Source organism: Monodon monoceros, unplaced genomic scaffold (assembly GCF_005190385.1).
Source record: "Monodon monoceros isolate NGI ecotype Baffin Bay Population unplaced genomic scaffold, NGI_Narwhal_1 Super_Scaffold_21, whole genome shotgun sequence".
Taxonomy (NCBI): Eukaryota; Metazoa; Chordata; class Mammalia; order Artiodactyla; family Monodontidae; genus Monodon; species Monodon monoceros.
The window spans coordinates 117701753-117715858 of NW_021703778.1; positions in this window are offsets into that span (position 1 = coordinate 117701753).

Below are 14106 nucleotides of genomic sequence, written 5' to 3' on the forward strand. Positions count from 1 at the left end.
AACCTGTGCTCTGCAACAAGAGAGGCTGCGATAGTGAGAGGCCCGCGCACCATGATGAAGAGTGGACCCTGCTTGCCACAACTAGAGAAAGCCCTCGCACAGAAACGAAGACCCAACACAGCAAAAATAAATAAATTAATTAATAAACTCCTACCCCCAACATCTTCTTAAAAAAGAAAACCAGAAATCCCAAGTTAAGGAATTTGGCACTTTTCTATGTATGGGAAGATGCAAGAGTCTGGGCTCACTGCAATCATTCCTTTGATATATACCTCAGCTATCTGGGGCCATCATGCTGTGTTTTTACATCCTGAGTTACCTCTGTGCTCACTGTAGAGAGTGGCTGCAGTCTGATGGCTGCTAAATGGCAGGTATTCTTTGCCTTCCTGAGTTCCCTTAGGGCTCACCAGCTCACCATTGTGGTGGCTGCAATGGCTGATGACTGTGACATCCTTTGTTTACTGATATGACCGACAATATTCCATTTCTCATACCCTTTCTCTATGACTGATTCTATCTGTATCTCCCTTCTGCCTTCCTCTTTCTTTAAAAGCTTGTGTGATTAGACTGAGCCTGCCATTATAATCCAGGGTATGACCAAAATCCCTATTTTAAGGTCAGCTGAAAGGTAACCTACTCCCTTTACAACAGTACCTAGATTAGTGTTTGATTGAATAGCCAGAGGATAATCTTGGAAATAGCTTTATAATTCTGATTGCTACAGAAGGCTATTTTTTCATGTAAAATTAAAAACATCAGCTTTATCTTGAAGAAAATAATTCTAAGAAATGATTCTGTGCATAGAAGTAACAGAATCAATGTCACATTTTAGAAAGATCACTGAGTACAGCTTGAAATATTAGAGTGGAGGAGACTGGATGGCTTCAGAGAGACCAATTAAAATGCTCACTTTGCAATTAAGTTTAGAGCTAAGTGAACAGGAAAATAAAACAATAAGAGCAAGGAGATTTCAGAGGGGATAGATTTGGATGGCACTTAGGAAGTAAAATCTGCTGTACTTTGTTCCTGATTGACTATAAGAGAAGAGATTCAAGGATGACTTTCCTTTTTGGCTTAAACCGAAGAAGAACAGAATTGAGTAAGAAGGAAATATTAGATACAGGTTTAGAGAAAACAGATTCATTCTCATTTAGAAATGTTGATTTTCATATGCCCATGGGATTAGACAATTTCTAATCAGTTAGCATGAGATTTGAATGCAAAAAGTGGATTGAATTGTCTATGGAGATTTGTGAGTAATCATTGATTAGTACTGCAGAAATTTTATACCCATTTAGAATAAACATCAATATTATAATTTTAAGAAACATTAGCAGAAGTAAGAGAATGAGTAAAAGAAATAATGGGGGCTTCCCTGTTGGCGCAGTGGTTGAGAGTCCACCTGCCGATGCAGGGGACACGGGTTCGTGCCCCAGTCTGGGAAGATCCCACATGCCGCGGAGAGGCTGGGCCCGTGAGCCATGGCCGCTGAGCCTGCGCGTCCAGAGCCTGTGCTCCGCAACGGGAGAGGCCACAACAGTGAGAGGCTCGCGTACCGCAAAAAAAAAAAAAAAAAAAAAAAAAGAAATAATGGGCATAGTAGAAGATGGGAAGTGAAAAATAGGCAAGTAGTTAATAAAGTATAGTTTGGGAATATTATACAGGCGTTAGGAAATATTAATCACTTTGTACATGTAAAACATGTAATGTAAAATTATCAAGAGAAATCATTTAATTGAAAACAGTAATGTTCATCACAGGGCATATATTTCTCTATTTCTGTTGATAAGAAGGGGATTATATCAACTTATACACATATGTATTCACAAGATAATTAACTCTGTAGAGTGGGAAGAACAGTCACTTTTCATTATACTTGTGTCTATTTGAAGCAAAAATAAAAGAACTTGCATTATTTTCAAAATGTTATAAAACGAAAAGGGATATATAGGCATCCATAAACTGTAATTCTCTATAGAAGTGCTCATGTATTAAAAGGATATTTATGACCTATATTCATATTCTATACTGATAAAACCTGTGTATACAACATTATTTAGAGTATGATATGAACTTTGTAAGATGTTATACTCACATATAACAAACATGTTTTCCTTTCCTCTATTTTATTCTTAAAATATATTACTTTTAAAAATAGGGGGAAAATCACCAACCTTATTACCAAGAAGTGAGGCAGAATATATTAAATAGAAGATAATAAATGAAAAAATTTAATTAATGGTATAAAGTGTCTGAAAAAATGGGAGAAGATGGGACTCAGACGACACTTGTAGTTGTTGCTATAAATGGCAGTAACATCTCCTCTACTAAAACTGGAAGAAAGGTTATAAGGATGATTGATGATGCTGATAACTTTGGAGGTGGAAGACCTGGAAGCCATTATGTTCTCGATTAAGTAGGATTCAAGGTGTTCTGCTGAATGTAGTGGGGAAAGTGGCCAGGCAAGGGCTTTGAGAATGTATAGTAATGATTAGAAATAACTATTGTAGGGGCTGGGAGAGAAAGGTGATTAGGGGGAAAGGACTAATTGTTCTCTGAGAGCTTTATATGGTTTCAAGGACCATTACAGAGTTATAGTAATTGAGACAGTTTGAAAATCATGCAAGAATAGACAGATAAAACATTTCTACATGATAGAAAGCCCAGAAACAGACTCTTAAATAAACAACATGCATGAAAGAGGTGCCACTGGACAATGGGTAAGGTTAGGCTTTTTGATAAATGATATTGGGACAAGTAGTGATCCACAGTTAAAAACATGAAATCATATCAATTTCAGGGATATCAAAGATTTAATTTGAGAGGAAAGCTGTAAAGAATTTAGAATTTATTATGGAAGAATTTCTACCTGACTAAATTCTACGAGTCTCTATCCTATGTGTAACATAACAGGAGGAAGGGCAAATAATATTCACTGGGGGGGGAGTGTCACTCATGTGCGAGGTATGCACTGTTAAATGTCTTTTGATATTCCCTCATTTTGTCCTTGCAAAAAATATTAGGTATGTTTTAAAGTCATTTACTATACACAAAGATAAAAAGTAAATAATATTAAATAAATTATGTTAAATTACATAATTGTTTGGCAAGAGCTAAGAATAAGGTGGGTAGCTAATAATTTAGGATTCTTCTTGGCCTAACTGCAACAAGCTGACTCGAAGCCATTGTTGTCAATGTGATAGTTACAAGAACAATGCAGCTAGAATCTTTCTGGAAGATCAAAAGTAGTAGACATTGAAATCCAATATGGTATTTTCCATATGTGTACTAGAAGTCTGAACTCTCCCTTTCTCACGTATGATCTGGTAATTGTAGTCCTGATAGGATAGAAGAGATGTTTCCACTTTTCCCACATCTGTTAGTTTTGCCATTTTAAAGTTGGGAAGAGCCAGAGATGAGGGTCTAGAGTTACTTCAACCTCTCCTTCTCCAGTTCTTGTGGAAAGAATCAAGCAGCTTCTTATCAAGAAATGTTTGCAAATTATTTTTTCCCACATTCTTTGGAAAAAAGAAAATTAATAATGTTGTTAGATACTGCCAACAAAAGTGATGCATCGTTTAATCTTTACAATATTTTCCAGATCAGTTTATTCAAGTTCAAGATATTCATTAGAAATTCAAAATTAAAAAATCATATCTAGACTATTAATATTTAATCTACTGAGATAGTTTGATAATGTATAAATGCTATCTAGAGATTAATCCATTAGAATGAATGCAAAAAGTATTGATAACTGTTAAAGCTGAATAAGGGACCTTTAGGGGATGAAGCATGCTTTTCTCTTTATCTGAAAAATTTCACTATCAAAATTTAATGAAAGGATTTTGCCTCTGAATATAATATGTGAGTATTCATATTTACATCTGAATCTATGCATCTCTCTTTCTTTAAACTTGTGTCCACAGCCATGTAAGTATGATGTATAATCTAAATGTATCTAGATGTATAATCTAAATGGTAATACAATCCACCGACATGAGGCCTGACAAGGCTATTCAGGATATCCTACACAAAAATGTTTAAAAAGGAAATCTAAGTGTGTAAATAACACCTGACTAAATGACTGGTTCTCTGGAACATCCATCATGGAAAGGTACATGTATATCTTGAGTGTTACTGCTATTTTAAAATATCAAGTATGACAAGCTAAATAAGAAACTTTTAAAATATTGTGATTTTTTCATATTCTTGATGTTTACTAATTTAAACCGCTTGTTTCTTCTTATCAAAAATAATTCAGATTTATAAGAAGTATCAGTCTTTTTTTTTTTCTTTTTTGCGGTACGTGGGCCTCTCCCTGTTGTGGCCTCTCCCGTTGTGGAGCACAGGCTCCAGACACGCAGGCTCAGCGGCCATGGCTCACAGGCCCAGCCGCTCCGCAGCATGTGGGATCTTCCCGGACCGGGGCACGAACCCGTGTCCCCTGCATTGGCAGGCGGACTCTCAACCACTGCGCCACCAGGGAAGCCCTATCACTCTTATTTTATTTCATTTTTAGGCATTCCCTAGAAACTGTCACTAACATAATGCTTCTAAATGTTTACATAATTAAAGGCCTCTCACAAGTGGCCTTGTTTAAATTCCTCTAAATTATGCTAGATTGCACACTTTAGTTATTAAAGTGTGATATTTTGGAAAAAAATAATTTTTATAATTGATAATTACTGCACTAAAAAACTTAAAATGGAAACTATACAAGTTTTAAAAAATATATGCACCTTGAACTGATTAGTATATCAGAACTTTCCAACTTTTCAGTGGTATGATAAAATTTATGTGCACTCTTTGTGCTGGGAACTCTCTCTCCTGGCACTTCTTTTCATTTTTAAAGACATTTTCAATGAGTCTCTTTATTCTTTACAAGTTCTCTTTTAAAACTTGAGATCCCCAAGAAGGACATTACAGCTTAACCAGTTATTGCAAAAAGAGGAGGTCTGTTTCTTTCTCTCCCCCTCCCTCCTAGCTCTCCTGAACAGAGGAGATAATCCTAATATCATGCCCCCTTAAACATGTAGTGGGCCAGTACATGTTAAAAGTTCACATATTTTTGTCTCTGTTGTCTCTTCATTTAAGAGGTTCCTTATCCTGTCTCCCTTTGGCTCCCCCTCATCCTCCCTATCTACCCACTTATGAGTTGCTCATCAATGTTTAAAGTTTCTATTCTAGCTGATGGCATGAATTAAATCTGGCAACGGGGAGTGTATGGTCTCACTTAGACTGTGAGCCCAAGTTGTTTGGCCCAACTCAACACTGAGCACTGGTGTATCTGTCATTGTAGCACTTGGTTTTCCTTTAGTTCTTATTCCTTGTGTGTAAAGATCTCTTAGAAAAATAATTGGCCAGGGTGTTTTTGTTTTTGGTAGAAAACAACTACTATGAAATGTTTCACATTTTTTTCCTCAGGTCCTCTTGTGGTGCCACTATTGGCAGAACCTACACATATGCTTGCTCTTCTGGAGAGCCTAAGAAATGCACTTTTTTCTTTATTCCACATTGTATTGTATGACAAACTAGTTAGGATTAAAATTGGCAATGAATATGCCCGTGTGCAGAAAGTTTTGTTGTAGGCAGGGCAAGATACAGACACCCCTGTGTTCCTTTACTACATATGATTAAAAATTCTACTAACAGCCATATCATATTATCTCACAACATATGGACAGGGCATAGCACTTGGAAGAAAACTGAATTTTTATTTATCTCATTGTGAAATGCATTCTTGGTCATGTAGTGAAGCATGATGGAAATAATCCTTAGAATCATGTTTTGGGTTTCAGTGTATTCAACTGCAGTGGGTATTTTAATAAATAGCTGAAGGAAAATTAGCTTTCTTGTATATAGACCTATATCATTTTCTCTGAAAAATATGGAAAGTAAAAGTCTTAATGAACATTTAATTCCTAAAGCAAGAATTAAACAGGAAAATGAGAAAATAATGTTCCTAAAAGTTCTAGCTCTAAGAATAGAGCTATGGGACTTCTCTGGTGACACAGTGGTTAAGAATCCACCTGCCAGTGCAGGGGACACAGGTTCAAGCCCTGGTCTGGGAAGATCCCACATGCCATGGAGCAACTAAGCCTGTGCACCACAACTACTGAGCTGGCGCTCTAGAGCTCGCGAACCACAACTACTGAGCCCATGTGCCACAGCTACTGAAGCCTGTGTGCCTAGAGCCCATGCTCCTCAACAAAAGAAGCCACCGCAATGAGAAGCCCACGCATCGCAATGAGTAGCCCCCACACGCCGCAACTAGAGAAAGCCCGCGCAGAAACAAAGACCCAACGCAGCCAAATATAAAAAAATAAATAAATTTATTAAAAAAAAGAATAGAGCTATGATAACATCTTAAAGGAAAATGAATGTTTTGTGGTTAAAATTGCAAGATTTGCTATATAAATGGAAAATTAAGAATGACTCCAAGATAGAAGTCAAAGTTGGGAACAATTTCTTTTGTAGAAATATCCGAGTTTTGAGGCTAGTTGTTTTGATCTCACATCTCTCTTTTTAATCCAGTAACACCTGAAATACTTTTCTATACTATGTCCGTATGTAAACAGAGCTAGCAATGAGATGAATATACCTCTTGTCTCCATATTAACCTATACTTAACTGATTTTAAAGATTTGGATATGAAAGAGGGGTATTTTCCCATTCATTTTAGGTCATGGAGGGGTACAGGAACTAGAACTAAAGGAGAAGAAAGATACATTGAATGAAAATTTTGAATAAACCCCATAAGGGGATATGAATTAAAAAATCAGTGAGTGGCAAACCCTAAAATGTGCAGGAAGGAAACCAATAAGAACAATTAAGGAAAGTCCCTTATATTGCAACAACTAATCTTGTGGATAAATTAAAATTTAAACATATTTGAAATAAACACATAAGGAATATATTTAAAATAAACATATATTTTACCATAAAAGTCTTCATTAACATGCTGGCCATTATTTGATTTCTTATGTCATGCAGGTGGCTGAAAATTGGGGAGATTTACAATCAGACATAGGCAGTCATTTGTTCTAGCACTGGCATTGACCCAGCTTTAAAAGAGAAACACTATTTTTCTTTCCTCTTACTATTATACTTTTATTCTATAACTTCTATCAAAATTTTATTGGGCATGATGGGGATGACGTCTGGGAAGGGTCAGTAGAAGATTATGACACATATTTTATTTTTGGTTTCTTGAGCCAAATTCCATTAGAGCTGTTACAATTGCCACCTTAATCAGTGTCTTTCTGGGTCAATCAGAATTCTCAAAATGGATTGAAAAGTAAACAGTTTACTCTTCCCATAATTACTGCTCAGTCAGACTACAACCAGATCAATAAGCTGACTGACTTTGGACCGACTTACTTTCCTATATCTGAAAGGGATCTAAAAAGAGGAATGAGATTACTCCGATTGGATGTAGGGGTGAGATCAATCCTAGCATCGTGGAACAGCAATCAAAATGTCACTTGTAATAAAGAGAGAGACTCCATTACTGATGTTTGGCCTCTGAGAGTTTTCAAGTCCTCAAATTTCCCCTTGTTCTTTGCCCCACATCTGTGCAATCTGAAAGAAAGCCCATTTTTCTCTCTCCCCTTGGCATTCCTTGAAATTTCAAATCACATGAGACCAGGTTACAGGAGGTCACCCCAAACCATGCTCTACCCTTAAACACAATTAAAAATGCAAAACCACTTGCCTCCTTATGACTCTACCACCCTGCTCACTCTGCACTCCTCATCTTGTTTCACTCCTGACTGAATCTGAGCCCTTCTCCCTGGGGAATCCTTTTGCTATTTACTATGAGAGCAATAGCTTTATTTTACATCTCTTGGTGCCTGTGTGTCATTCATACACATCTATAAATTCCTGGAATGAGAGGAGAGGGATTGCCCAGCAGTTAGCAGAGAATGCCCAATAAAACACTGCTGCACCAAACAACTGTAATGGATGGACGGATGGATGGATGAGTGGATGGTTGGATGAGATAGAAGAAGATATACCTCTGAATACAAAGAAAAGAAGGAATATAGGTGTGTTAGTAGAAAGTAGACAGCAGAAACTAGAAACCTGACAATTATACAAGCCTAAATTATGATAGTGTTCTTTTTTTTTTTTTTTTTTTGCTGTACACGGGCCTCTCACTGTTGTGGCCTCTCCCGTTGCGGAGCACAGGCTCCGGATGCTCAGGCTCAGTGGCCATGGCTCACGGGCCCAGCCGCTCCGTGGCATGTGGGATCTTCCCGGACCAGGGCACGAACCCGTGTCCCCTGCATCGGCAAGTGGACTCTCAACCACTGCGCCACCAGGGAAACCCTATGATACTGTTCTTAATTCATAGTTTTAAAGTCACCTTGGCTCACCCCTCTGAAAACCATACCACAAATATACAACTCCTACGGGTAACAATATTGTTGCAAAGTTTATTTTATAGGATTTATGTTTAAAAGGCTGTTTATTAGTTCATCTTTTTTGCACAGACACCATTTGGGCAAACTGAGCTTTGCTGTCCTGGTAAAATGCCTATTTACAGGTGAAGAAATCCATTTTAAGTTACAATAATTGATTTATGTTAAGAGTCCTTACCAGGTCACTTAGAGGAGAGATTTAATGGAATGCGTAACATATACACACATGCGTTACACACATATATACATATATATAATCTAAGATGCTTATGTATATGAGTATATAAATATATAAATATCTGATATTATAAGATGTGCATTTAGTTGCCTCTTCACAAAGCAACCACATTGAAAACAAATAGAAAGCAGAAAAACCATTCTGTCAAAACTGATGAATAAAAGTTAGATTTTAAAATGATTAGACCTTTTATTGTTTTTAATTTTCTTTGTGCATATTTTGCTTAGTTTTTCACCTAGATATCTTCCAGAACCTTAAGCACTTACTTCTTAAAATATTGTTTAAAGCAACAGTAAATCTGCAAAATGCTTCTGGGAAACTTAAGACTTCACCCTTCTGTGCTTTGTACTGGGAAAGAGAAATGCTCAGCAGGATAATTTTTGAGAGCAATATAAAATCTTTGTTCTTTGCGATTTTCTTCCATTCCTTGCCCATAGATATAAGTAAACGTACAACACACAAAACCTAATGGCCTTAGCCACCTCCCTCACCCCCAGCCCCACCCCACACAAAACTATTAAGACTGAGAGGGTACTATGTACTCAGCATTTGAAAACCGTTAAAACCTAAGAAGAAATAAACAGCAAAAACATGTTTCTCAACCTTACAAGTGTTTGGATGTGACAGTGCTGACTTTTTTGACATCAAAAAAATTGTAATGTCTGAATTCAGTTTGACAATTGATTTTTCCCAGGCATTCCACTTTTGCATTCAGCATAGAGTGCTGTGCAGCATAAATAAACCCCAGCATTCAGAAACAAGTCAACAGAAAAAGCTGGCCTTGTAATAAATTTTAAACAGAAACTATCAACCAATTAATTGCAGATGCATTTGTTCCCCAATTTGACATGGACTGAAGTATAAAAATATTTTGCCCATTAATTTTGACTGCATATTTGCCACAACTGCAGTCTGACTTTGGTTTCCTTTTTTCAAATTTAAACAGATATGGACTCAGATACAGGTACAGATAGATATAGATATAAATTTGTACATATAGACAGATATAGACGTAATTGTGGAGGTAGAGGTAGAGATAGTAGAGATAGAGAGATTGATATAGATTCTTGCCCTCTTGTTAGAGGATATTTGATTATGGACTCACATCAATGACTGATGTTAACATAACTCATCAGATAATCCAGGAAAGAACAAACTTCTGGGACTGATTTTTGAATTCTATCTTTTCATTTTCTATAAACAATAAGACATACGTAAAGTTTAAACTGGAAAAGGTTACTATTGCTCTATGACTCTGATGGTGTTAAAACTGTTCTTTTATTACTACTAGAGTTTTCTAATCAGCCCATGTCAAATAATACATGTCATATTGCACATTATTTACCTAGCTGTGGAAAATGTAAGTGCTAAGACCAATCAAATCAACCAATCATCAGGCAATTATTAAATAGTGAAAATAAACCAATTTACATGAAAAATTATCTTTTCAGATTTTACATTTATGTGATGTTGATGTCAGGAACATCTTAAATATTTAAAAATGGCTAACACAACGTGGAATTACTACATATATATTTTTTATAATCATTTTTTAAAATATCAATTTTATTGGAATTAAAACATAGATATAGAGATGTTCAAATATATTTTGCATTTCTTTCTTTGGACTATAATAAAATTCCTTTACAACTGTATTTTATATTTTTTCCCATATATGTAATTTTCTAACAGTAAGCAGAACATGCCCATGTGCTCATTTGAGCATAGAACTACTCACATTTAATAGGTCACAACATATTTTATTGAATAACAGAGAGAAAACACTAAATTATCTTGAGAGAAATCTAGGAGGGATAGAATGAAAAGAGCATTTGGATGGAGAGAGAAAGAATCCAATAAGAGGAGGAGAGTCTGATAATGTGGTAAATCAATTATACTCCAACATATCATAAAATTTTTAAAAATTAAATCAAAATGAAACCAATCCCAATCAAATGAGATCCCTGGACAGAAAAAGGACATTCGGTAAAAATGAAGGCGATCTTAACAGAGCATTGACTTTAGTTAATAATAATGATGTACCAATATTGGTTTTTTAATTGTGACAAATGTACTGTGGTGAGGTAAGATGTTAACATTAAGGAAGATAAGTGATGATATGGGAACTGTCTGTACTATCCTTGCAGCTTTTGTAGAAATCTAAAATTATCCCCAAAAACCTATTTAAAAAAAAATAATGTGGAATAGCATATACACAGTTAAATTATTTGCATGCTGAGACAGATTCTCCCTAGCTCCCTATCTTAGGTGAAGTGTGGATTACTTGTTCTCAATTATTCTGTGCCCTTCCATAAGGAGGATCATATTTTCCAACACTGTTGAACTCAGGTATGGACATGTGACAGGGCTTACTTTCGACAATGCAATATGAGCAAAATACTGAATCATTTCTGACTAGAAGTTACACAAACCAAGATGTGCTTCACTCAGCTCTTTTTCTTCTGCCTTTTGGAATGTTCTTGGTAGGAGGTATTCTGGCAGCTTGTGTCTGGGAAAAGAAGAGGGTGTGGAATAGAGCTGCAGCTAACCTGAGATGTGCATTCAGCATGAATTAGAAATAACTTTAGTTTTATAAACCACTGAAGTTGAAGGATCACTGTTCATGACAGCAAAATATGTGATGTAGAACACAAAGACTTGGTGTATATTTTGTTATTTGTTTGTTTGCTTCTTATCAGTTGAAATTTACTAAACAGTCTCAGTATCGCTTTTTGGCAAAAGTGGTAGGCAAGAAATGAATAGCATTAGCAGGATGATGAGATGATCCATAAACTAGAGTAAACACATGGAAGTAAGAGCACAGAATCCAAGATAATCATGAGAGCACAAGCCCCACACCCCAGTATCTTAGATAATTATTCAGAAAGGAATTGGAGGTTTCATAACTTATGGAAATGGAATTGGAGTCATTCTTACTATTAAAATTATACACTAAGATATAAAGATTATTGACTACTTAATTATTTTAGCTTGATTTGAATGAAACTATTTCTTTTCTTTTCTTTTCTTTTCTTTTTTATTTTGGCTGCACTGCACGGCATGTGGGATCTTAGTTCCCCTACCAGGGATCAAACCCATGCCCCTGCAATGGAACCACAGCATCTTAACCACTGGACTGCCAGGGAAGTCCCTGAATGAAACTACTTTTGATATATCTCTTAAAAAATCCTCACAATTGCCATATTGTATCTATTTTTTTCTTCTGGTGTGGTTACCTGATCATCTTAATATCCATGAGTAAATCAACCTTCCTTATAAATAAAATTAGTGGTTTAGAGTATTTGTGAATTCCTTCTGGTAGAAGAGTTATGACATATTTTCTGGACATCAAGCCATAAACCATGTGAGGTTTAAGATGTTCTTTCAGGATTCCGGGTAAGTTTATTAAAAAGATTTTTGGTATATTAATGTTATAATCATTAGAAAAGATGCAAAGTGTTTTTTAAAAAGCAAAATTTTAACCTCCTTAGAAAGAAGTTCTATAATTTTTTTGATTAATTCTTTACTTTACAAAAAGGTTTTGTAAAAATGTAAGAATGATAAAAGTGGGATATAAATTCAGAGAAGTTTAAATAATCTACTAGCAGAAGAGCTTCCAGTTACCATTATTTATTTTTATTTGAATATTCATTGATCTCACATATAAAATGAAATTATATTTTAAATATTCTATCAAATTATAGCATATACATTCCCTATAGTGATCTTTAAAGCAACAACAAGGACATTAAAAAAACCAAGAATATTTATAGCCAAATATGATGTTTAACTGGAATTAGATAAAGCTAGTGACAGGATTAATTCCTCTACATAACTTGTTTACAGCAAGTTGTAACTATCAAGCATATTCTATGCTACAACATGCTCTGGTTACAATTTCGCCAAACGAATGTAGCATTAGAAGAGATCTCATAGATAAAGGGGAAAAGTTAAACCAAGAGTTGTCTTATGTCTTCTTTTCCAATTTGAATTGCTTTTATTTCTTTTTCTTCTCTGACTACCATGGCTAGGACTTCCAAAACTATGTTGAAAAAAGTGGTGAGAGTGGAAAAAAAAATAAAAGGAATCCAAATTGGAAATAAAGAAGTAAAACTGTCACTGTTTGCAGATGACATGATACTATACATAGAAAATCCTAAAAATTCTACCAGAAAACTGCTAGAGCTCATCAATAAATTTGGTAAAGTTGCAGGATACAAAATTAATACACAGAAATCTCTTGCATTCCTATACACTAACAATGAAAGATCAGAGCAAGAAATTAAGGAAACAATCCCACTTACCACTGCCAACAAAAAGAAAAATACCTACGAATACACCTACCGAAGGAGGCAAAAGACCTGTACTTAGAAAACTATAAGATGCTGATGAAAGAAATCAAAGACAACACAAGCAGATGGAGAGATATACCATGCTCTTGGACTGGAAGCACCAATATGGTCAAAATGACTATGCTATCCAAAACAATCTACAGATTCAATGCAACCCCTGTCAAATTACCAATGGCATTTTTCACAGAACAAGAACAAAAAAATTTACAATTTGTATAGAAACAAAAAGAACGCCAAATAGCCAAAGCAATCTTGAAAAAGAAAAATGGAATTGGAGGAAGCAGATTTCCTGACTTCAGACTGTACTACAAAGCTACAGTCATCAAAACAGTATGGCACAGGAACCAAAACAGAAATATAGATCAATGGAACAAGATAGAAAGGCCAGAGATAAATCCACACAACTATGGTCAATTAATCTATGACAAAGGAGACAAGAATATACAATGGACAGTCTCTTCAATAAATGGTGCTGGGAAAACTGGATGGCTATATGTAAAAGAACAAAATTAGAACATTCTCTAACACCATACACAAAAATAAACTCAAAATGAATTAAAGACCTAAATTTAAGGATGTATACTTTAAAACTGTTAGTGGTAAATATAGGCAGAACACTCTCTGACATAAATCACAGAACTATTTTTTTTGATCCACCTCCTACAGTAATGAAAATAAAAACAAAACTAAACAAATGGGACCTAATTAAACTTAAAAGCTTTTACACAGCAAAGGAAACCATAAACAAAACAAAAAGACAACCCACAGAATGGGAGAAAATATTTGCAAACAATGCAACAGACAAGGGATTAATCTCCAAAATATACAAACAGCTAATGCAGCTCAATATCCAAAAAACAAACAACCCTATCAAAATGGGTGGAAGATCTAAATAGACATTTCTCCAAAGAAGACATACAGATGGTCAAAAAGTACATGAAAAGATGCTCAACATCACTAATTACTAGAGAAATGCAAATCAAAACTACAATGAGGTATCACCTCACACTGATCAGAGTGGCCGTCATCAAAAAATCTACAAACAGTACAGGCTGGAGAGGGTGTGGAGTAAATGGAACTCTCTTGCACTGTT